The sequence below is a fragment of the Balaenoptera borealis genome (assembly GCF_965194805.1).
Source record: "Balaenoptera borealis genome assembly, chromosome: 5".
Classification (NCBI taxonomy): Eukaryota; Metazoa; Chordata; class Mammalia; order Artiodactyla; family Balaenopteridae; genus Balaenoptera; species Balaenoptera borealis.
Genome location: NC_138862.1, coordinates 33,179,927 through 33,198,248, shown reverse-complemented (window position 1 = coordinate 33,198,248; position 18,322 = coordinate 33,179,927). Strand labels below are relative to the sequence as shown.

The following is an 18,322-nucleotide window of genomic DNA, read 5'->3' as shown; positions in this document are numbered from 1 at the left end:
ACCTAAGAGAATTCCTGTTGGGTTACAGATCAATTGACTCCCAACAATGAGTAAATTGTGACAGAAAGCTATGCATCCACTGGGGGAATTTGTGAATATATTTAGAGGGATATTCAATTTCCTAACTAATTGAGAGTTCTATATTACACTCTAAAAGACAATGATAAAAGTCAAGGTAAGACATCTCAGAGTTTCTAATTTTCAAAGAATGTCAAGTCACAGATTTTGGCATGGATCTTCATGCTGAAGGAAGTTTATATTCTTTGTTGCCAATATCAGAGACTTTATTAATCTTTTTATTTTTTGGTCACTTTCTATTCATGGGCTTCTAAAAGCAGAAAAAGACTACAGAGATCATTAAAGACAATCTTCTACTTCAAAATGGATTGCATATGTTCTTTAAGAGATTTTATTGCCCTTAAATGTTTCCTTTGCTTTCATTTTTTTCAGTAACTAGAATTGGATCATTTATTTTAGCATTTATCCAACTTTTTACATCTGCTTATAATTTTGTCTATTTCTTGAAATCATGAACTCAAGGAAGAGACTCTTTGTATCGTTTTCAACATTTAGTAGAATTCTTGACACATTGTAAAAACTCAATGATTGTTTGCTTAAATAGTATATCATTTAAGTAAGTTCTGTGGAATATGTAAAATTATTGAATATGACCTTATTCTTTGACAAAAAGTATTCATGTACAAAGTTATCCATCAAAATATTAGTTATTGCAAATATATATATATAAATGTAAATATAGAAAGAAAGGTAAGTAAGTAGAGTAGATCCTGTGAAATTAATCATTTTCAAACATTAAAAGTAAGTTTTAAAAAATAGCAACATAGGTAATGCTTAAAATGAAACATTTGGTGAAAAAAGCCTGTACAGATTTATATACATTATGACTCAAAAAAAGAACCCATAAGATCCTTCTTAGATAAAAAAGAACTGCATGCCGTATAACTTTCAATTATCTAGTCCTATGTTTTATAGCACTTCTTGTTATCTAACTTTATCTCATATATATTTTTGTATATTTATTTCGCCACCAATAGACTATAAACTCCAAGGAGGCAAGAACTCTGTCTCTCTTATTATAGTCTTTTCCCTTGGCTTTAGTAAAGTATCTAGGAAATATATTTATTCAATGAATATATATTGATTGACTAATGTATGAAAAGAAATTAAATTAAAGGAAATGCCCCAAATTAAGAGTTTTCATTAGATATTGTGGTTATATATGATCTCTATTTTTTAAAAATACTTATTGAAACTTTTCTCGATTTTTTAAAAATAAAAATAATAGTTTTTTTTAAGGCAGCCATATCATTCAAGGAAAAGACTAGATCATAGACATGGCATATATATATAGATCTGATGCTTTGGATTAATTTAGAAGGTATTTTTTATAAAGAAAAAAATGTCTCTAGTTTACAGAATCCCTTTAAGATTGCCAAAACTTCTATCCTCTGGGAAAAAAAAAATCCCTCCATGAGTGCATTTCTTATCTTGATATGTTATTTTTAACCTCCCATCACAACATTTTTAAATGAACCCTCTACAGTTATTTTTAACATTTGCTTCTTTACTTCGGTCACTGGCCACAGGTCAAGTGTTTCTTGTAGAAAATGTTTGAAATATTAGAATTACTGAGGGCAGGGTCCTTCAGAGATGCCCTGAAATTACTTAAATTAAATTTTAAGTCTTTACAAAAAGCTTAGCTACTATTGCTCTTTCTCCAATTTTATGTTTCATCTTCACCACTTTATTGACAATATAATACACTACACAATCCCCCAAGAGCTTATTACCGCAAAACAGTTTTTAACTCTTCTTTCAAAGTACTAGTTTTCTAAAGCTATGAGACATTTAAATACGCTTTAAAAAAAAAAAAAAAAACAACAGCAATGTTTCACTGTTTATTCTTTATCTCTTCTCTTTCTCAACAATTCAATTTATGATTTGTTGAGAAATACCTCTTGTAAAGAAGTAACCATGTTCAGTAAGTTAAAACAGTGTATAACTTTAATCCACAATATAAAGTTACTGAAGAGTTTTTAGTATTTCTTGTTTCTTTTTTTTTGTAGCCAATGAGAAGATACTCTTGCAATGTTGATCACATAAGTTTCACACCAAAAATCAATAGATTTATGGTGAGTTAAAATACAAGTAGTGAGTTACCCTCAGGGAAAGATTAGTATCGAAGATACACTAAAACACAGCCTGAAGCTGGCAGTACAATACAGACATCTGGAAACATGAGAAACTGATAGAATTTGCCAGTGAGCAGCCCAGAGGTGACTGGGCCCTATCAGAGAAAGAGTATGATGTGCTTCCTTGATGATAAAGAGACAGAACCGGATGTCATAACATACAGCTGACAGTATTCCCTTGCAGAGGAAGTTTTCCTTTCTGCAACCATCTGAGTTACCATGTACAGTCAGAGGGTAGAGATCGCATGCATCACATTAGTAAAGTTCATGGAACCCAAGAGGATTATCTTTTTATCATGATACTTTGAAGATATGCAACATGTCATAATGAAACTCTGGAAAGTGCACAGCATTTCTTTCAATGGAGAACAATATAGTGTTGCATGTCTACAATCATTTGTGGTGTGATACTTTTGGAAGAACTAATGTGTTCTCTATCACTAATTCTTTACAAATTATAGCTGAAATAAATGACCATAATTTTAGAGGGAAAATTCAGGCACTTTCCATTCAACTCAAAGTGACAAAGAATATTTATAATATTTAAACTGTCATTTCTTAATACAAGAAAGGCACAGAGAGACTTTTTAATAGTTATAGCAAGAGAAGAACTGAAATAAAATAAATTTGACCACATATATCTATTTTGTTACTTTGTTACTGCAAGATACATTTGAGCTGAAGCCATTTAACATTTATTAAAATAATATTTTTAAAGGACAAATAATTTTATTGTATTCTAGTTTTATTAAATGGTTATGGGAAGGATATGTTTTGTAAACAGTTAAATAATTATTCAACAGCACAGGCCCATTCTTCCCCTGTTCCTTCCCATTCGGTCAATACTTGATTGTTCAGAAAACCAGGTTTAACTAATAGCAGAACATGAGCTGCCTTTATTGGCTGACACCTAATCATTTTATCTACTCCCAAGGAACTCTAGAACTAGGACATAAAAGCAACTTTGTTTCATTCCTTTTCTCCAGATTGCTAGGCCTGTTGTCCGAGGAAAAATATAAACACCAGGGAACAGATAAGGACTTTACAGTTACTTAAGTTTTGTAAGACTGAAACATCAATTTGGAGCTTGCCTAATTTGTGTTTGTATTGCACTGAGCCTGTAATTATGGTGAATATAGTTATGCTAATTTATACACTCATAGTTAGGGAGGACAAGAGTTATAGAAGATGACTTTGCGTATATATGTGTCACAAAGGTCAATAACTTAAAGCTGTAGCAAATGAAGAGAAAGTCAATTCCTGGATCATATACATTCCAAAGTAACTTTGTTGCTTCCAGTTCCCTTGGTCTCAAATCTAGGAACCAGGAGAAAGCACTCAGCTGTTCCATAGATGCTTAAGAAAACAGCTGAACTCAGCTGTCACACACATGAATAGAAAAGCAATTTCCCAGGTAATCCTTTCTCAAACCATTCCATATTGAAAGGTTAAAATTCTACAGAAGCAGAATTTCAAAATAATTAAAGAAACAACAACTTTGATTCCATTTTGATAAAGATGATACAAATTAAATGTGTACAGATATTATAAAAAGGTATGTAATCCAAGAGGATGAATAGGATCAATATCTGTAACCTCAGTTTTAGTTAAGTCCAGCATTCATCCCAGCTTTTCCCACAGAGAAATGACTCTAAATTATTCCAGCACAATGATTTTAACTCTCTCTTCTATAATGATTTCAAATATAATGTTTTGGTTCTAACAAATTTATTCTTAAGTTTAAAGGACACTGAAAGAAAGGGAGTCTATAAGATTTTATTTTTCTCATTTTATGGTACAGATGTGAGCCAACAAATTTGGCTATGTAGCTTATTTCTGTCAGTTGACTACTATTTTCCGATTGACTTTGATTTTAAAACTAGAGATTTAAACTCAAAAAAATTTAGCCCAAGGGTAGAGTAAATCCACACCGAAGAATATAATGTCTTTGAAAGCTTGCTATTTTGAAAAAGAGACAAGTTCAGAATTTTACTATTTACTAGTCCTTCTTAGAAGCTACCTATTATTTGCCATTTGAAATTGTTCTTAGGTCACAGAAGTGTTAAAATTTTTTTGTGTGCTAGAGCTCAGTTTTGGACAGTTTCAGGAAGTAGAACAGTGTGCCTATGGAAATGTGGCAATGAATGTATCACTGCTCTAACTTGTCCAAAATCCCTGCCAAAGTAGCCACATTCTCTTCTATGAATCTGTTTAACATTGTCACCATTAAGATTTTCTCACTATATGTCAGTTTGGTGTGTTTAAGTAATGTAAGAAAATGCTGAGCAGCCTCAAAAATAGCAGTCTTGGTTCATCTCTCATTGTTACCATGAAGAAAAGAATCCACAAAACTGTTAGCATTAAAATTTCTAGCCTTCCTACATTTTCTAATCAGAGAGAAACAGAGACAGAGGAAAGGAATGGGGTTTCTTTGCGATGTAAGACTGTACAGTTGAGAAGTGGATTGAGAGAGAATGAGTGATAATTTGAAGACGTTGTAGCAGCTCATTAACCTGAAGCATTTAACGGTTAAATATCATAGAGTACACTGTAACCTGAACAAAGTTTATGGGTAAGAAGTTCAGGAGCTCTGCCAGAAATTTCATCAGTCACTGCCAAAGAAATTTCTTCTTTGATAAATGAAGCCATCATGAAAATAATCATGAAAATCATTTCCCCATGAAAAGTAATGCATACTTTACAAGCCATCCACCCCAAATTTAATTTTGGAAAAAAGAGTTAAGAAGTCTCCAGTATGTTTCAAGATCATTATATCATATGGAGTCGATAAGAGCAGGCACCCTGGAGACAGACATACCAAGATCCAAATCCAGTCTTTCAACCTACATATATGTTGTGAGAACTCACATAATCTCTCTGGGTCTCTGTTTTTATTCGTTAAGTGGAGAAAACTATAATTTTTCCCACAAGTTGTGAAGATTTACCACACTGACCAGAAAGTTTTGGTACACAAATGTTCAGACACTGGGATTCTGATTGTGGTGGTTGTAATAATTATAATTATTGCTGTTGAGATTATTAATAGTAAATTTTTCTTCCCCTGAAAAATGCCTTTTTTTTTTTTTCGGTTTATTGCTCATACTTCTCTGCAATACCACCAACAGGAAGAAATCTCTTTCCTGAGAGCATATTACTTGGTTGGTACAGAGCCCAGATCATTGTATGCAATGAGAAAATGTAACAATGGCAATGAAGGAACACTGATACATGTCTATTATGGTCTGCAATACCAAGAGATATGTTGGCAACCTTTAAAGGCAAAAAACCGGGAAATATATTTTAACACAATAAGAATTTCTCTCCAGACTGAAAAAAATTAAAAATTAAAATCAAACCACAAATCTAATCTTATTTATGCTTATTTTTTCGATTCTATTATAAATTTATAAGGTATTGTGATAAGTGCTGAGAAAGGAAATTATCTTGTATTTTGAGATTTAAACCCTCAAAAATTAAAGACAGAATGAACAATAGGTCATATATCATATCAAAAAATTGTAAAAAAAAAGAGTCAAATGTGTTTAACAAATACAAATTAGAAATCAGTTAAACAGTATGTCATATACATGTGTGCACATTCATGCACAGGCACATTTATATAAATTTTATGTATATATACATCTATATGATACAATATAAAACATCCAAGTATAACTATGATTATTTCTCTCTGAAAAGTTACTTGAAAGAGAACTTAAGGTACCCATAAATGATGCCAGGATTAAATATTAAAGGAAATTAGAGAAATTCAAATACTCTCTTTGCCAAGAATTCACTTTATTTTTACGGCTATATATTTTCATTTTATGTGCTAGAAATTATTGAAGATCACTTGGTTTTATTTGCAGAGTGCCCATATTTATCACCCCCCCCCCCTTTTCTGACATTGTTGATTAAGAAGTATACTGACTTCACTGATCATTGATTCATGATGGGCCTACACTTGAGTTTACAAATTCACATTGGATGTGTGTGAGTATTCAAAGTTATTTAAATTCTTTCAGGAACTTAATATAATGCTTCAAAGCTTAAGGGACCCTGTATATTCCTCTTCATTGTCTAAAACCATGTATCCCATATTAGCCATTTACCAAAGGACTTAATTTTTCTTCTTCTATTATTATTAAACACTTCTTATGATGAAGAAAGCAGACCCAATTCATATTTTTAATATCTACTCTCAGAAAATGTCAAGTGCTTTAGTCAGCAGTGTAGAAGCCTAAACATCAGTTCTTACACCTTTCAGTCTTTAAATTTTAGGTAACTGTAGAGTCTTCATATGAAAACCCAATTTAGCAACACATTTTAGAGACTGATCTTAAGAGAGAGAGAGAGAGAGAGAGAGAAAGAAAGAAAGAAAGAAAGAAAGAAAGGAAGGAAGGAAGGAAGGAAAGGGAAGGAAGGAAAGAAGGAAGAAAGAAAGAAACGAAGGAAGGAAGAAAGAAAGGGAGAAAGAAAGAGAGAGGGAGGGAGGGAGGAAGGAAGGAAGGAAGAAAGGGAGGGAGGGAGGAAAGGGGGCAAAGGGGGAGGGAAGACAGGGAAAAGGCAAACATTCCACAGTCAACCAGTAAGCTTGGGGAAACTACCCATCTTGGATTTTGTTTGTTATCTCAAATATAAATATGGTTGTATATATATTTCCTCTGCTTTTAATCTGCACTCTGTTAAGGAGTTAGTAATTATTCAGCAGGTGGTCATTTTTGATGGCACTATTTCTTTTCCTTTTGTCAAATTGTACTTCCAAAATTAAATTATTTATTATAAGATGAACAGGCCCATAAAGCTTAGGGAAAACTGTGAGGATATCTTAGAATTATGTTTACCACCTCATTGACTTACTTAATAAAACCCATCCAGTAACACATTTAAAAACAAATTAGCCAACTAGCCAAAATTCTAATATTGATTTTTTTTAAAATGCCTTTATGTCTCCCTCCAATAGAGTACACTTATTTGAAAAAAAAAATTTATTTAGAATATATACTATTTAGAATGCACATATTTCCCAGTAGGAAACCCACATTATATAAAATGACATAATGCCGTTCTAATATAAATGCTATAAAATCAAGTTCTCGTCTTTAAATACTAATGTTATTAATACTTAGATGGAAAAACACAACTGAATTTTATTCTTATTGTGAAAGATTGTTTTAAGAGTTGTAAAGTGAAGCCTTCAACGTAGAAGTGCAAATGTTTAATATGTTGAGGGGAAGGGAAGTAAAAAATCTTTTCACATAGAAAAGACCTGAAATGTGAGGGTAGTTTTGGGGATTCACATAAAATTTTTGTCAGATTGCTGCCAGAAATAATGCAATTAGAATGTATGTTCCCCTGATATCACGATTTGTAAAATGTGCAGTTGTGTGGGTGCGGGGAGTGCTGTCATGGGTGTATTTCTTATAGAGTGACTCAGGAAGCTGATAGAAGAACTTGGAAAAATATTTTAAGATTTTGTCTTTTCAGCCCTCAGAATGGGAGAAAATATTTGCAAACGAAGCAACTGACAAAGGATTAATTTCCAAAATATACAAGCAGCTCATGCAGCTCAATATCAAAAAAACAAACAACCCAATCCAAGAATGGGCAGAAGACCTAAATAGACATTTCTCCAAAGAAGATATACAGGTTGCCAACAAACACATGAAAGGATGCTCAACATCACTAATCATTAGAGAAATGCAAATCAAAAGTACAACGAGGTATCACCTCACACCGGTCAGAATGGCCATCCTCAAAAAGTCTAGAAACAACAAATGCTGGAGAAGGTGTGGAGAAAAGGGAACCCTCTTGCACTGTTGGTGGGAATGTAAATTGGTACAGCCACTATGGAGGACAGCATGGAGGTTCCTTAAAAAACTAAAAATAGAACTACCATATGACCCAGCAATCCCACTACTGGGCATATACCCTGAGAAAACCATAATTCAAAAAGAGTCATGTACCACAATGTTCATTGCAGCTCTATTTACAATAGCCAGGACATGGAAGCAACCTAAGTGTCCATCGACAGATGAATGGATAAAGAAGATGTGGCACATATATACAATGGAATATTACTCAGCCATAAAAAGAAACGAAATTGAGTTATTTGTAGTGAGGTGGAGGGACCTAGAGACTGTCATACAGAGTGAAGTAAGTCAGAAAGAGAAAAACAAATACCGTATGCTAACGCATATATATGGAAACTAAAAAGAAAAAAAAAAATGGGTCTGAGGAACCTAGGGGCAGGACGGGAATAAAAACGCAGATGTAGAGAATGGACTTGAGGACATGGGGAGGGGGAAGTGTAAGCTGGGATGAAGCGAGAGAGTGGCATGGACATATATACACTACCAAATGTAAAATAGATAGCTAGTGGGAAGCAGCCGCATAGCACAGGGAGATCAGCTCGGTGCTTTGTGACCACCTAGAGGGGTGGGATAGGGAGGGAGATGCAAGAGGGAGGGGATATGGGGATATATGTATAGGTATAGCTGATTCACTTTGTTATACAGCAGACACTAACACACCATTGTAAAGCAATTATACTCCAATAAAGATGTAAAAAAAAAATATTTTGTCTTTTATGTCTAGGAAATAATGCAAATTCTTGAATTTACTATAACTGGTTGAAATGTTTTCCTAATTTAATAGTTTGGCTGAGAACTCACATTTACTGTATTTTGAGGTAAATTTACATTTGATGACATAGCTTGGAGAACTGATCCACACACAGCAAGCTTTTCTGAATAAGTAATTAAGTATAAAACCATGAGTAAATGTGCACCTAATAAACCTAAGGATTATGAGTTCTGCTCGGCTACACAAGAATCTTGTGTGAGTGAATCAGCAACTCGGGTCTTTAATGTCATGTTTGGATTATGCTTGGAAAACATCTGTAAAAAGTCTGTCACAATTTTAAGAATAAAAGACAATGTCAGTGTGTTTCATAGTCATGTTCATGTAGTGTTATGTAAAGAGAAAATGAAAATGTCTACAGGTGGAAAAATATGAAACACCTTTCATTTATGCTCAGTGCAAGGGGCCATGCTCTCCTGTCAACCTGAAAGCGTCAGATGTTCTTCCTATAAAAAGCAATCTTGCTGTTTTTAAGGCAAGTTTTACGGAGTGCTAGATATGTGGTCATTTTCAGTATATAAATAATTTGAAGTATTCTGACAGTCCTCATAAGCTAACACGTACATGCCAGAATGTGCATAATCACCTGTGATTTCAAAATATATATTTAATCAGTATATAGTCATTCACTGAACAAATTAACAGACCTGAAAGAAGTAAGTGAGCTATGCTCCTATCAGAGGGAAGAGTGTTCCAAAGAGAAGGCAGAGTAAATGCAAAGCTTTTGTTATTAAGAGTATAACACTACCAAAAGTAAAATAGGTAGCTAGTGGGAAGCAACCGCATAGCACAGGGAGATCAGCTCGGTGCTTTGTGACCACCTAGAGGGGTGGGCTAGGGAAGGTGGGAGGGAAGGAGATGCAAGAGGGAAGAGATATGGGAACATATATATATGTATAACTGATTCACGTTGTTATAAAGCAGAAACTAACACACCATTGTAAAGCAATTATACTCCAATAAAGATGTTAAAAAAAAAAAAAAAAAGAGTATGCTCGGCTTGTTCTCAGGAGCAGGTCCAGAAGTCGGTGTGCCCAGAGGTCAGGAGGAGGTTGAAGAGGGGGAACAGACCATGTAGGCCCTTACAGACCAGTGTAAGGGTTTGAGATTTTAATCTAAATGGAATGGGAAGTCACTGGAGGAGTCTGAGCTAAAGAGTGAAGTGATCTAACACTTTTATAGAACCACTCTGGTTCTCTACATATACAAACTGACAGCCTCTCATATTTCCCTATTTAGTGCTGTCTCAGAGGACCTGCAGGTGCCCGCAGCCCCAGACCTGAGAATGTGTTACTGATCAGAGGACCCCAGTGGGCAGGCCTGACACAGGTCTGGCCCCGGGAACTGTTCTTTCTCAGCACAAACTATGGCTCTTGATGAGGGTGGTCCAGTCCTCTTAGGACAGACATTCTCTTTGGGGAAGGTGTCACCCCCAAGAGGGAGAAAATTTGATCATGTGGGGTGAAAAAAATTGTACTTTTATATGCGCAAAGCACAGTGTATCTGTGCTTTGAGGAATACCATTGGGATAAAAGTGTCTAAAAGGCTGCTTGGGGCTGGCAATAACAAATAAAAAAAAGAGAATCACTGCTCTTCGGCAGACTTCAGAATTCTGACGAGGCATTTGGTTGGTAATTACCGAAGTAGCGTTGCTGCCAGCACTTAGTGGGTAGAAACCTGAGGTGCTGTATATCCTGCAATCCTTAGGGCGGTTCTTCCAAATGAAAACATTTCAAATATCCCATTGAGAACTCATGTGGTCAAACAAATATAATTATTTGAGCTTAGAAACTAGTTCTGTTTTCCATAGTAATTCTTACTATGCAACTGCCTTGTGAAAGGAGGTAAGAATGTAATTTATTTTGCTCAGGTCACATCACAGACAAAGGTGTCACGTTTTGTATTGGAATCAATGATACCTGTAACAGTCTACATCCTTGGCTGTCATATTCACAGTGATTCTACAAATAGATGCAAACATCTGACTACTTCTTTATGTCAATATATGCCCAAACATTATTTATTGAAATACAAATAATTTTAGTATAATTCATCTTGCTTTCAGTTTGCCAGTTTTGTGTGTGTGTGTGGTGTGTGTATATATATATAATTATATGATAGCTTGTTACATATATATTTTATTTTCAAGAAAATGAAGACAGTGTGATAGAAAGGGTGTGCTGAACTGGAAGGAAGAAACAGAGAACAGGGAAGACATCTCTAAATTTTTCAAATTGTAGAAATTAAATGATTGAAAATCTAGCACTAATAGATAGAAATTTGGCAGTGGATAATTAACAGTATTTAAAAGCTAATATTATAAGGAAGAGTAAAAAGTGTTTGCTTTCTAACTGCTAACTGCTAGTTGCTAACTATGTATGAGATATATATATATATGTGTATATATATATACATATATATGTGTGTGTGTGTGTATATATATATATATATATATATATATATATATATATATATATATATATACACATATTTACTTTACTCAGTAAATGCTCATTCTGGACCAGGCCCTGTTGTAAATATTTAATTTATTTTCATTAATTTAAAATTTTCAGTAAACGCAGGCAGATTTTCCCATTTTACAGATGAAGACTACGAGGCCCAGAGAGGTTAGGTAACATAATCCAAAGATACGTGGCTAAGAAGTGGTAGAGATGGGATGCAAAAAGAGAACCCTTGGTTAAGGTTTAATCGTTGTCATTTGGCTGGCATTAGGCTTCCTTAGTCTCTGAATGGTTGTTGTTTTTTGTTTTTTGTTTTAAAGAATTTTTTTTTTAACGCATTGTTTACTTTGTTTTTTTATTTATTTATTTTTGGCTGTGTTGGGTCTTCGTTTCTGTGCGAGGGCTTTCTCTAGTTGTGGCAAGCGGGGGCCACTCTTCATCGCGGTGCGCGGGCCTCTCACTATCGCGGCCTCTCTTGTTGCGGAGCACAGGCTCCAGACGCGCAGGCTCAGTAATTGTGGCTCACGGGCCCAGTTGCTCCGCGGCATGTGGGATCTTCCCAGACCAGGGCTCGAACCCGTGTCCCCTGCATTGGCAGGCAGATTCTCAACCACTGCGCCACCAGGGAAGCCCGGTTGTTGTTTTTTATTGAATATTCAGAAGCACAATATATCAGGCTTGCCAGTTGCATAAGTCATGATTAATTGTCTGCCTGTCTGATTGACATCTTTTTTGTTTGGCTGCTTGTTTTGAATTTAAGATAAAGATGCTAACTTTTGTTTCTTGAGTAAGTGAAGATCTTGTCTAATAGGATGGATCTGATCGCTTATTAAAGTTGTTCTTAATGAATCTTGCTTGTCCAACGTGCTGATACTTTTCAGATATTTCTCCAGAACTAGAGAATCCCAGAAAAGGTCCAATGTCACAGATGGTGAAATGGTCACTGACTGAAAAAAAAGTATTGATTACTGAGGCAAGACAGCTAATGAGTGTGTCTAGTGTCTGACCTGCAAATTTAGCTGTAGTCTTTGGTGTCAACAGGCTAATAATTATAGCAAACTCAACAAATATATATATATATATATATGGAGAGAGAGAGAGAGAGAGCTTTCAAAGTGCTTTTAAAGTTTTATAAACTAGAAATATTCTTACACAATAAATGTGAATAATTTACTATTTCATTAGATAGATTTTTAGTCTATTTTTCCCAGAGGTTTTTTTTTTCCTTTTTTGTAATCAGCAAATATTTTTAATGAATGACAGATGGACTGATGCCCTGGCAGAGGGTTAGTTAAATAAATTAGAACATAATCCCCAAATAGAATCCTAGAGCAAATAAAGCAATGTTTATGAAGGGTCCCTTTTTAAAAATAATGTCAGAAAAGCTCATATATAATGCTGTGCAAAAAAGCGGGATGTAAAGATTTGTATTCAGTGTAATCTCCTCTATATAAATGTAGAAATACATGCCTATGCATAGTATTGTAGTAAGCTGCATACGCATAAGATGCAAATACTGGAAGGGAATATATGTAGACATTAACAGTGGTTGGAACTGTTAAGAATTTTTTATTTGCTTCTTCATATCTTTAGACTTTATACAGTGAGTATAGTAAATATTCTATTTGAAAAAGGAAATTAAATGCTTTTCAGATATTTCTACATATGTATTTCTTTTTATCTGACCTCTCATAAGATGAGAAAATTATTATCCTGTTGAGGTTCTGAAAAGACTATGGAGATCTATGATGCCAAAAATTCAAACAGTTCTGCTTCTAAAATCCAATACAAGGCCCTGAAATACTGTTCCTTATTATTTTAACTATTAAAAATAAAATTGATATTCTACTGATCCAGATCCCATAGTTCTTCTAGAAATAATTAATACAGGTAAAACTGCATTTTGTGTCACCATAAAACGTGCATTGTGCTAATAACATAGAATTCATATGTCAGCACATACATATTAGAAGACCACATAAGATAACTGATCAAGATTGTGACTCCAATTTTAAAATATTCTACTTTGTTTTAACACTCGCTAGCACCTGTCTATTAACGTCCTAAAGTTGATGAAGGCTTAGTTTTCACAGATGACATTTCTATAGGGAATAGGAGGTCCAGCAATAATTTCATTTATTCCATTCTACTTAGAATGAATGATATCTAAGTTACTAAATAGTGTTCCTATCAACAATATTAAAAATGAATAATGAATAGAAATATGGCACTTTACTTATGTATCTGCCTTATTATATAGTTTCCTTATTTATTAGAATTATTTATATAAAATAGATATATATAAAATATAAAAAGTATATATAGAACTTTCCTTTACATTATTTCATTTAACTCATTTGATTCTTTAAAAGACCTCTGTAATAGCTAGTACATATATTGAGGGTGTTTAAGTGATTGCTAAAGTTTACTCAGTTTTCTTGTGCTTTCTGTCAAAGTTTTTTCATGTTACTGCATTTTTTTTCTGTGAATAGGAAGCTCAAAGGGTGAGAGCCTGTTAATTGGACATATACACATCTCTAGCGCCTCCTGACACACTAACTATTCACTCTTTTCTGATGTGAAAATTTCTCTTATGTGCAAGGTCTCTTTCAAAATCTTCAATTAAAAAGAAAATTCTAGGTCCTCCACCAAAACATAGATCTTATTGCCATCTAACTTCTCTGGATTTGCTTCATCAAATATTCCCAATTCTCTGGTCTCTTCCTGTGGTACTAAGAGACATCTGAATTCTCAGGGTCGTCATTCATTGCCCTGTCATTTCATTCCCCTGCAAAATCCTGAAGCTTTCAGTCTTGCCCAAGTTGCAGGAATTTTTTTTTCCTATTGACTTGTTTCTATCATAACCATGGCAGCTTCTTCGGAGTTCCTCTACTTTCTCCAGATGTTCAGGTCTTAGTGACCTGCCTACTAAACTAAAATTAATTATCTACCCCTTCAAAGCTGACTTTGGTGTTTTCCTTCTCTTTCTTGTTAATTATGTAACATCTTGTCAGACACATCAAATGCCTGTTAAAAAGATAGTCTCTTTATAATAAGACTACACTTGAGCATGGCCCCCTTATATTAGTCTATTCCTTTCCTATCACTTCTCCTCCTGTTTCTGCCATTTGTGATGGAAGTCTCAGCCGGTTAATGCATACCAGTCACTTTCCTTAGTTTAGACCTATTCCATCGGAAGTTTCAATCCTTCCCAAGATTTTAACTACATTCTCTTCTCTGAAAAGTCCCAGATTTCTTTTTCTACTCCTCATCTCTATTTAATACAAAGCTAATGGATTTTTTAGAACCAAAATATGCTAATTTTTAATTTTTTCTCCAATTCTCCCCAAATTTCTCTTCCATGACAAGTGGCTTTAGGCTAATTGAATAGTGATTGCATTATATTCTACAAGAAAAAGAGGCAGTGTTTCTTTGTTTTCTCTGTAAGGTTTGTGGATTTTAAAATACCTTTCTATTGACCTACTAAAAACTCTTCTCACCTCCCTCTCTGCCTTTGTTTCCCTTTTCTTACAAACATTGCCCTCTCATCCATCATTTCCTTAGCTACAATATTTTCTGTTCTTTTGTTTTCTAATTGTCTACAGACACAAATTTCATAGATTTTCCACGTTTACCAACAGTTCACTTCAACTTTTCCGGTTCCTCTCATCTCTTAACACTGACATGTCCAATCGCCCAATCCTGTACTGTTTCATTGCAGGCAGGTAAAACTATCCTCTATGATTCTTGGATACTTTCATTTAATCCTTTGACAGTCAAGTCCCCTAGAAAACCTTAAGTCAATTTAAATAATATTCCCCAATAATAAGATTGTTTTGCCCTTTATCTTCTATTGAAAGAGAGAAAGAGCAAAAGAGAGAGAAAGAGAGAGAAGAAGATAAGATATAATTTGTACCTGTCTTGTAATCATAACTGCTATTATGGGTCATTTTATACAACATTTCAGTGTTACTATAAAATTTCAAATGGCTTTAGATAGCGAAATATTTGAGAAATCCTGTTTGAGAAATTCTTCATAGACTAAAATTTCCAACTGTGTTAGGAACTCCTTGAATTGTTAAACAAAATGATTTTTAGCTCTGAAAGTGAGAATGAATGACTCAGTTCTTTTGAAGATTTGACATTCTAATAAATTTTGAATGAAGTTTATTTAAATGCAACTCTTTGTGATAACTAAAACAACTAATTCCATTGTAAGACCTATAATGGAAATTTCTCTCTTTAGATAAAAGGTTAGTGCAACAATTCATTGCCTTAGAATGGTACTGTGTGTGTTGGTATAATGAACTGAAGACCAAAATCTCTTATTTTTATATTCATTAATTGCTTAATTTTTATTTAAGCTTGCCATAGGCAGAGTTACAATTGCTATCTAGAAACACCAAATTCCTATTCATTTTTCTTTTAATAGTCATATGTAGTCACATAGAACATTAGCTGTGGGTTATATTAAAATATTTTTCAAAATAATTTTAATTTGTCAAACTGTTAATTTTGCTATAATTCTGTTTTCTCAAAGCATCAGTGGGGTTTACTTTGCACATTACAGTTTATAAAGGGCTATTCTCATAGGTCATCAATTCTTCAATGTAATAACCTTGTAGATATGTGTCATTATTATCATCTCCATTTCCAGATAAGTAAACTAAACGGTAAACATTAAAATAACTTGTCTACAATCACACACTGTATTTGCCTATAGTAAATAATTGAGTTTGACCTTAAACTCATGTCCTATAACTTTTGATTTCATGTTCTCTTCTCTAAAACTCAGTGCTGAAGATACATGTGACTACACTGCGTGATAACTGATAAAGCATAGTAGGAAGCTACAGAAGTGATGTGTCTTAGAGACTTCAGAGAGACACAGCTTGATTCCAAAAGTGGAATTATCAGAGGAGTAAAAATCACACAGAAAGGGCTATTTAAAGAAATAAAATTAAGTCTCTTCTTTGAAATAAGAAAAATATCCTGGGCTTCCCTGGTGGCGCAGTGGTTGAGAATCTGCCTGCCAATGCAGGGGACACGGGTTCGAGCCCTGGTCTGGGAAGATCCCACATACCACGGAGCAACTGGGCCCGTGAGCCACAATTACTGAGCCTGCGCGTCTGGAGCCTGTGCTCTGCAACAGGAGAGGCCGTGATGGTGAGAGGCCCACGCACCGCGATGAAGAGATGGCCCCTACTTGCCGCAACTGGAGAAAGCCCTCGCACAGAGACGAAGACCCAACACAGCCATAAATAAATAAAGACTTTCTCTCTATTTCACTGTCTTTAAAAAAAAAAAAAAAAGACAATAATATTAAAAAAAAAAAAGAAAAAAGAAAAATATCCTGAGAATCAGAGTATTATTACAGAAGTTCTATGATCTTACTTCTTAACCCCTACCCTTTAAAAATCAGCCTATCTTCCCAGGCCCTGCCAGGGAAATACAGTATTTGTAGCAGACACCGTGATAGCAAACCCTCGTCGGCCAGGGCATCCTCTCACCAGGAAAGGTTTCAGTGAGATGAATGCTTCCATGTCTTGACTATTGTAAATAAAGTTGCAGTGAACAGGGAAGTGCATGTATCTTTTCAAGTTAGTGTTCTCATTTCCTTCAGATAAATACCCAGAAGTGGAATTCCTGTCATATGGGAGTTCTATTTGTAATTTTTGGAGGGACCTCCTCCTGTCTTTATAGTAGCTGCACCAATTTACATTTCCACCAACAGCTCACAAGGGTTCCATTTTCTCCACGTCTTTGCCAACACTTATTTCTTGTCGTTTTGATAATAGCCATTCTAACAGGTTGTGAGGTGATAACTCGTTGTTTTGATTTGCATTTCATTGATAATTAGTGATGCTGAGTATCTTTTCACGTGTCTGTCGGCCATCTGTATGTCTTTTTTGGAAAAATGTCTCTTAAGATACAATACCCATTTTTAATCACATATTTGTTTTTGCTATTGAGTTTTGTGAATTCTTTACATATTTTGGATATTAACTCCTTATCAGATTTCTGATTTGCAAATATTTTCTCCCATTTGGTAAGTTGCCTTTTCATTTTGTTGATGGTTTCCTTTTTTGTGCAAAAACCTTAGTTTGATATTATCTCACTTGTTTATTTTTGCTTTTGTTCCCTTTGCTTTTGGTGTCAAATCCAAAAAAATCATCAAGACCTATGTCAAGGAACTTACCACCTATGTTTTCTTCTAGAGGTTTTATGGTTTTAGGCCATATGTTCAAGTGTTTAATCCATCTGGGGTTAGTTTTTGTGTGTGCGGTATTAAGATAGTGGTCCAGTTTCTTTTCTTTTCGTTCTCCCTGTCCTTTTTTTTTTTTTTTTTTTTTTTGGCATGTGGCTGTCCAGTTTTCCCAACACAATTTGTTGGAGAGACTGTCCTTTCCCCATTAAATATTCTTGGCTCCTTTGTCCTAAATAAATTGACCATATATGCATGAGCAGAATTATTTAAATGCTTTTAGCCAGTTCCCGTTTGCTATTAATCGAACCATAGGAAACTGTTGATATTCAATTCCCCTTTAAAACTCAATTTCCTATAGTCTAAGCTAATTCATTTGAAGGTACGTGGTCAGTAATCTCAAAAAGTCAGTTTATGAGCATATGTATCCCCTTAACTTATGGAATATATATATTTAATAAAGTTATGGAATATATACATGTTATATAGTATATGTAGGAACACGTGCACACACACACATATATAAAATGTAGATATAAATATCTAAAAGGACAAAAATAAATGAACGACAACATTCACATTTGTTTTTTGAGCATGGAATTTATATACACACATATGCTTTACTGATTCTGCATTTTTAGGACTTCTTTGATCTTCATATTTTCTGTTTATGTGCATCCCTAATCCTGGGTTGTCGATGTTAGAAGGTGAGGACTGTACTTAATATACTCATAATTTATTGCTCTCTAAAGGTAATGGTGATGAAATTTGGACCTATTTCTGATGAGGTATTGAAATGG

General features: G+C 34.3%; 1 protein-coding gene across 1 annotated transcript in view; it reads left to right on the top strand.

Moving 5' to 3' along the window:
* Positions 1-18,322, top strand: part of ROBO1 (roundabout guidance receptor 1) — a 928,971-nt gene that overhangs the window by 172,544 nt on the left and 738,105 nt on the right. The gene's annotated exons all lie outside the window — the stretch shown is intronic.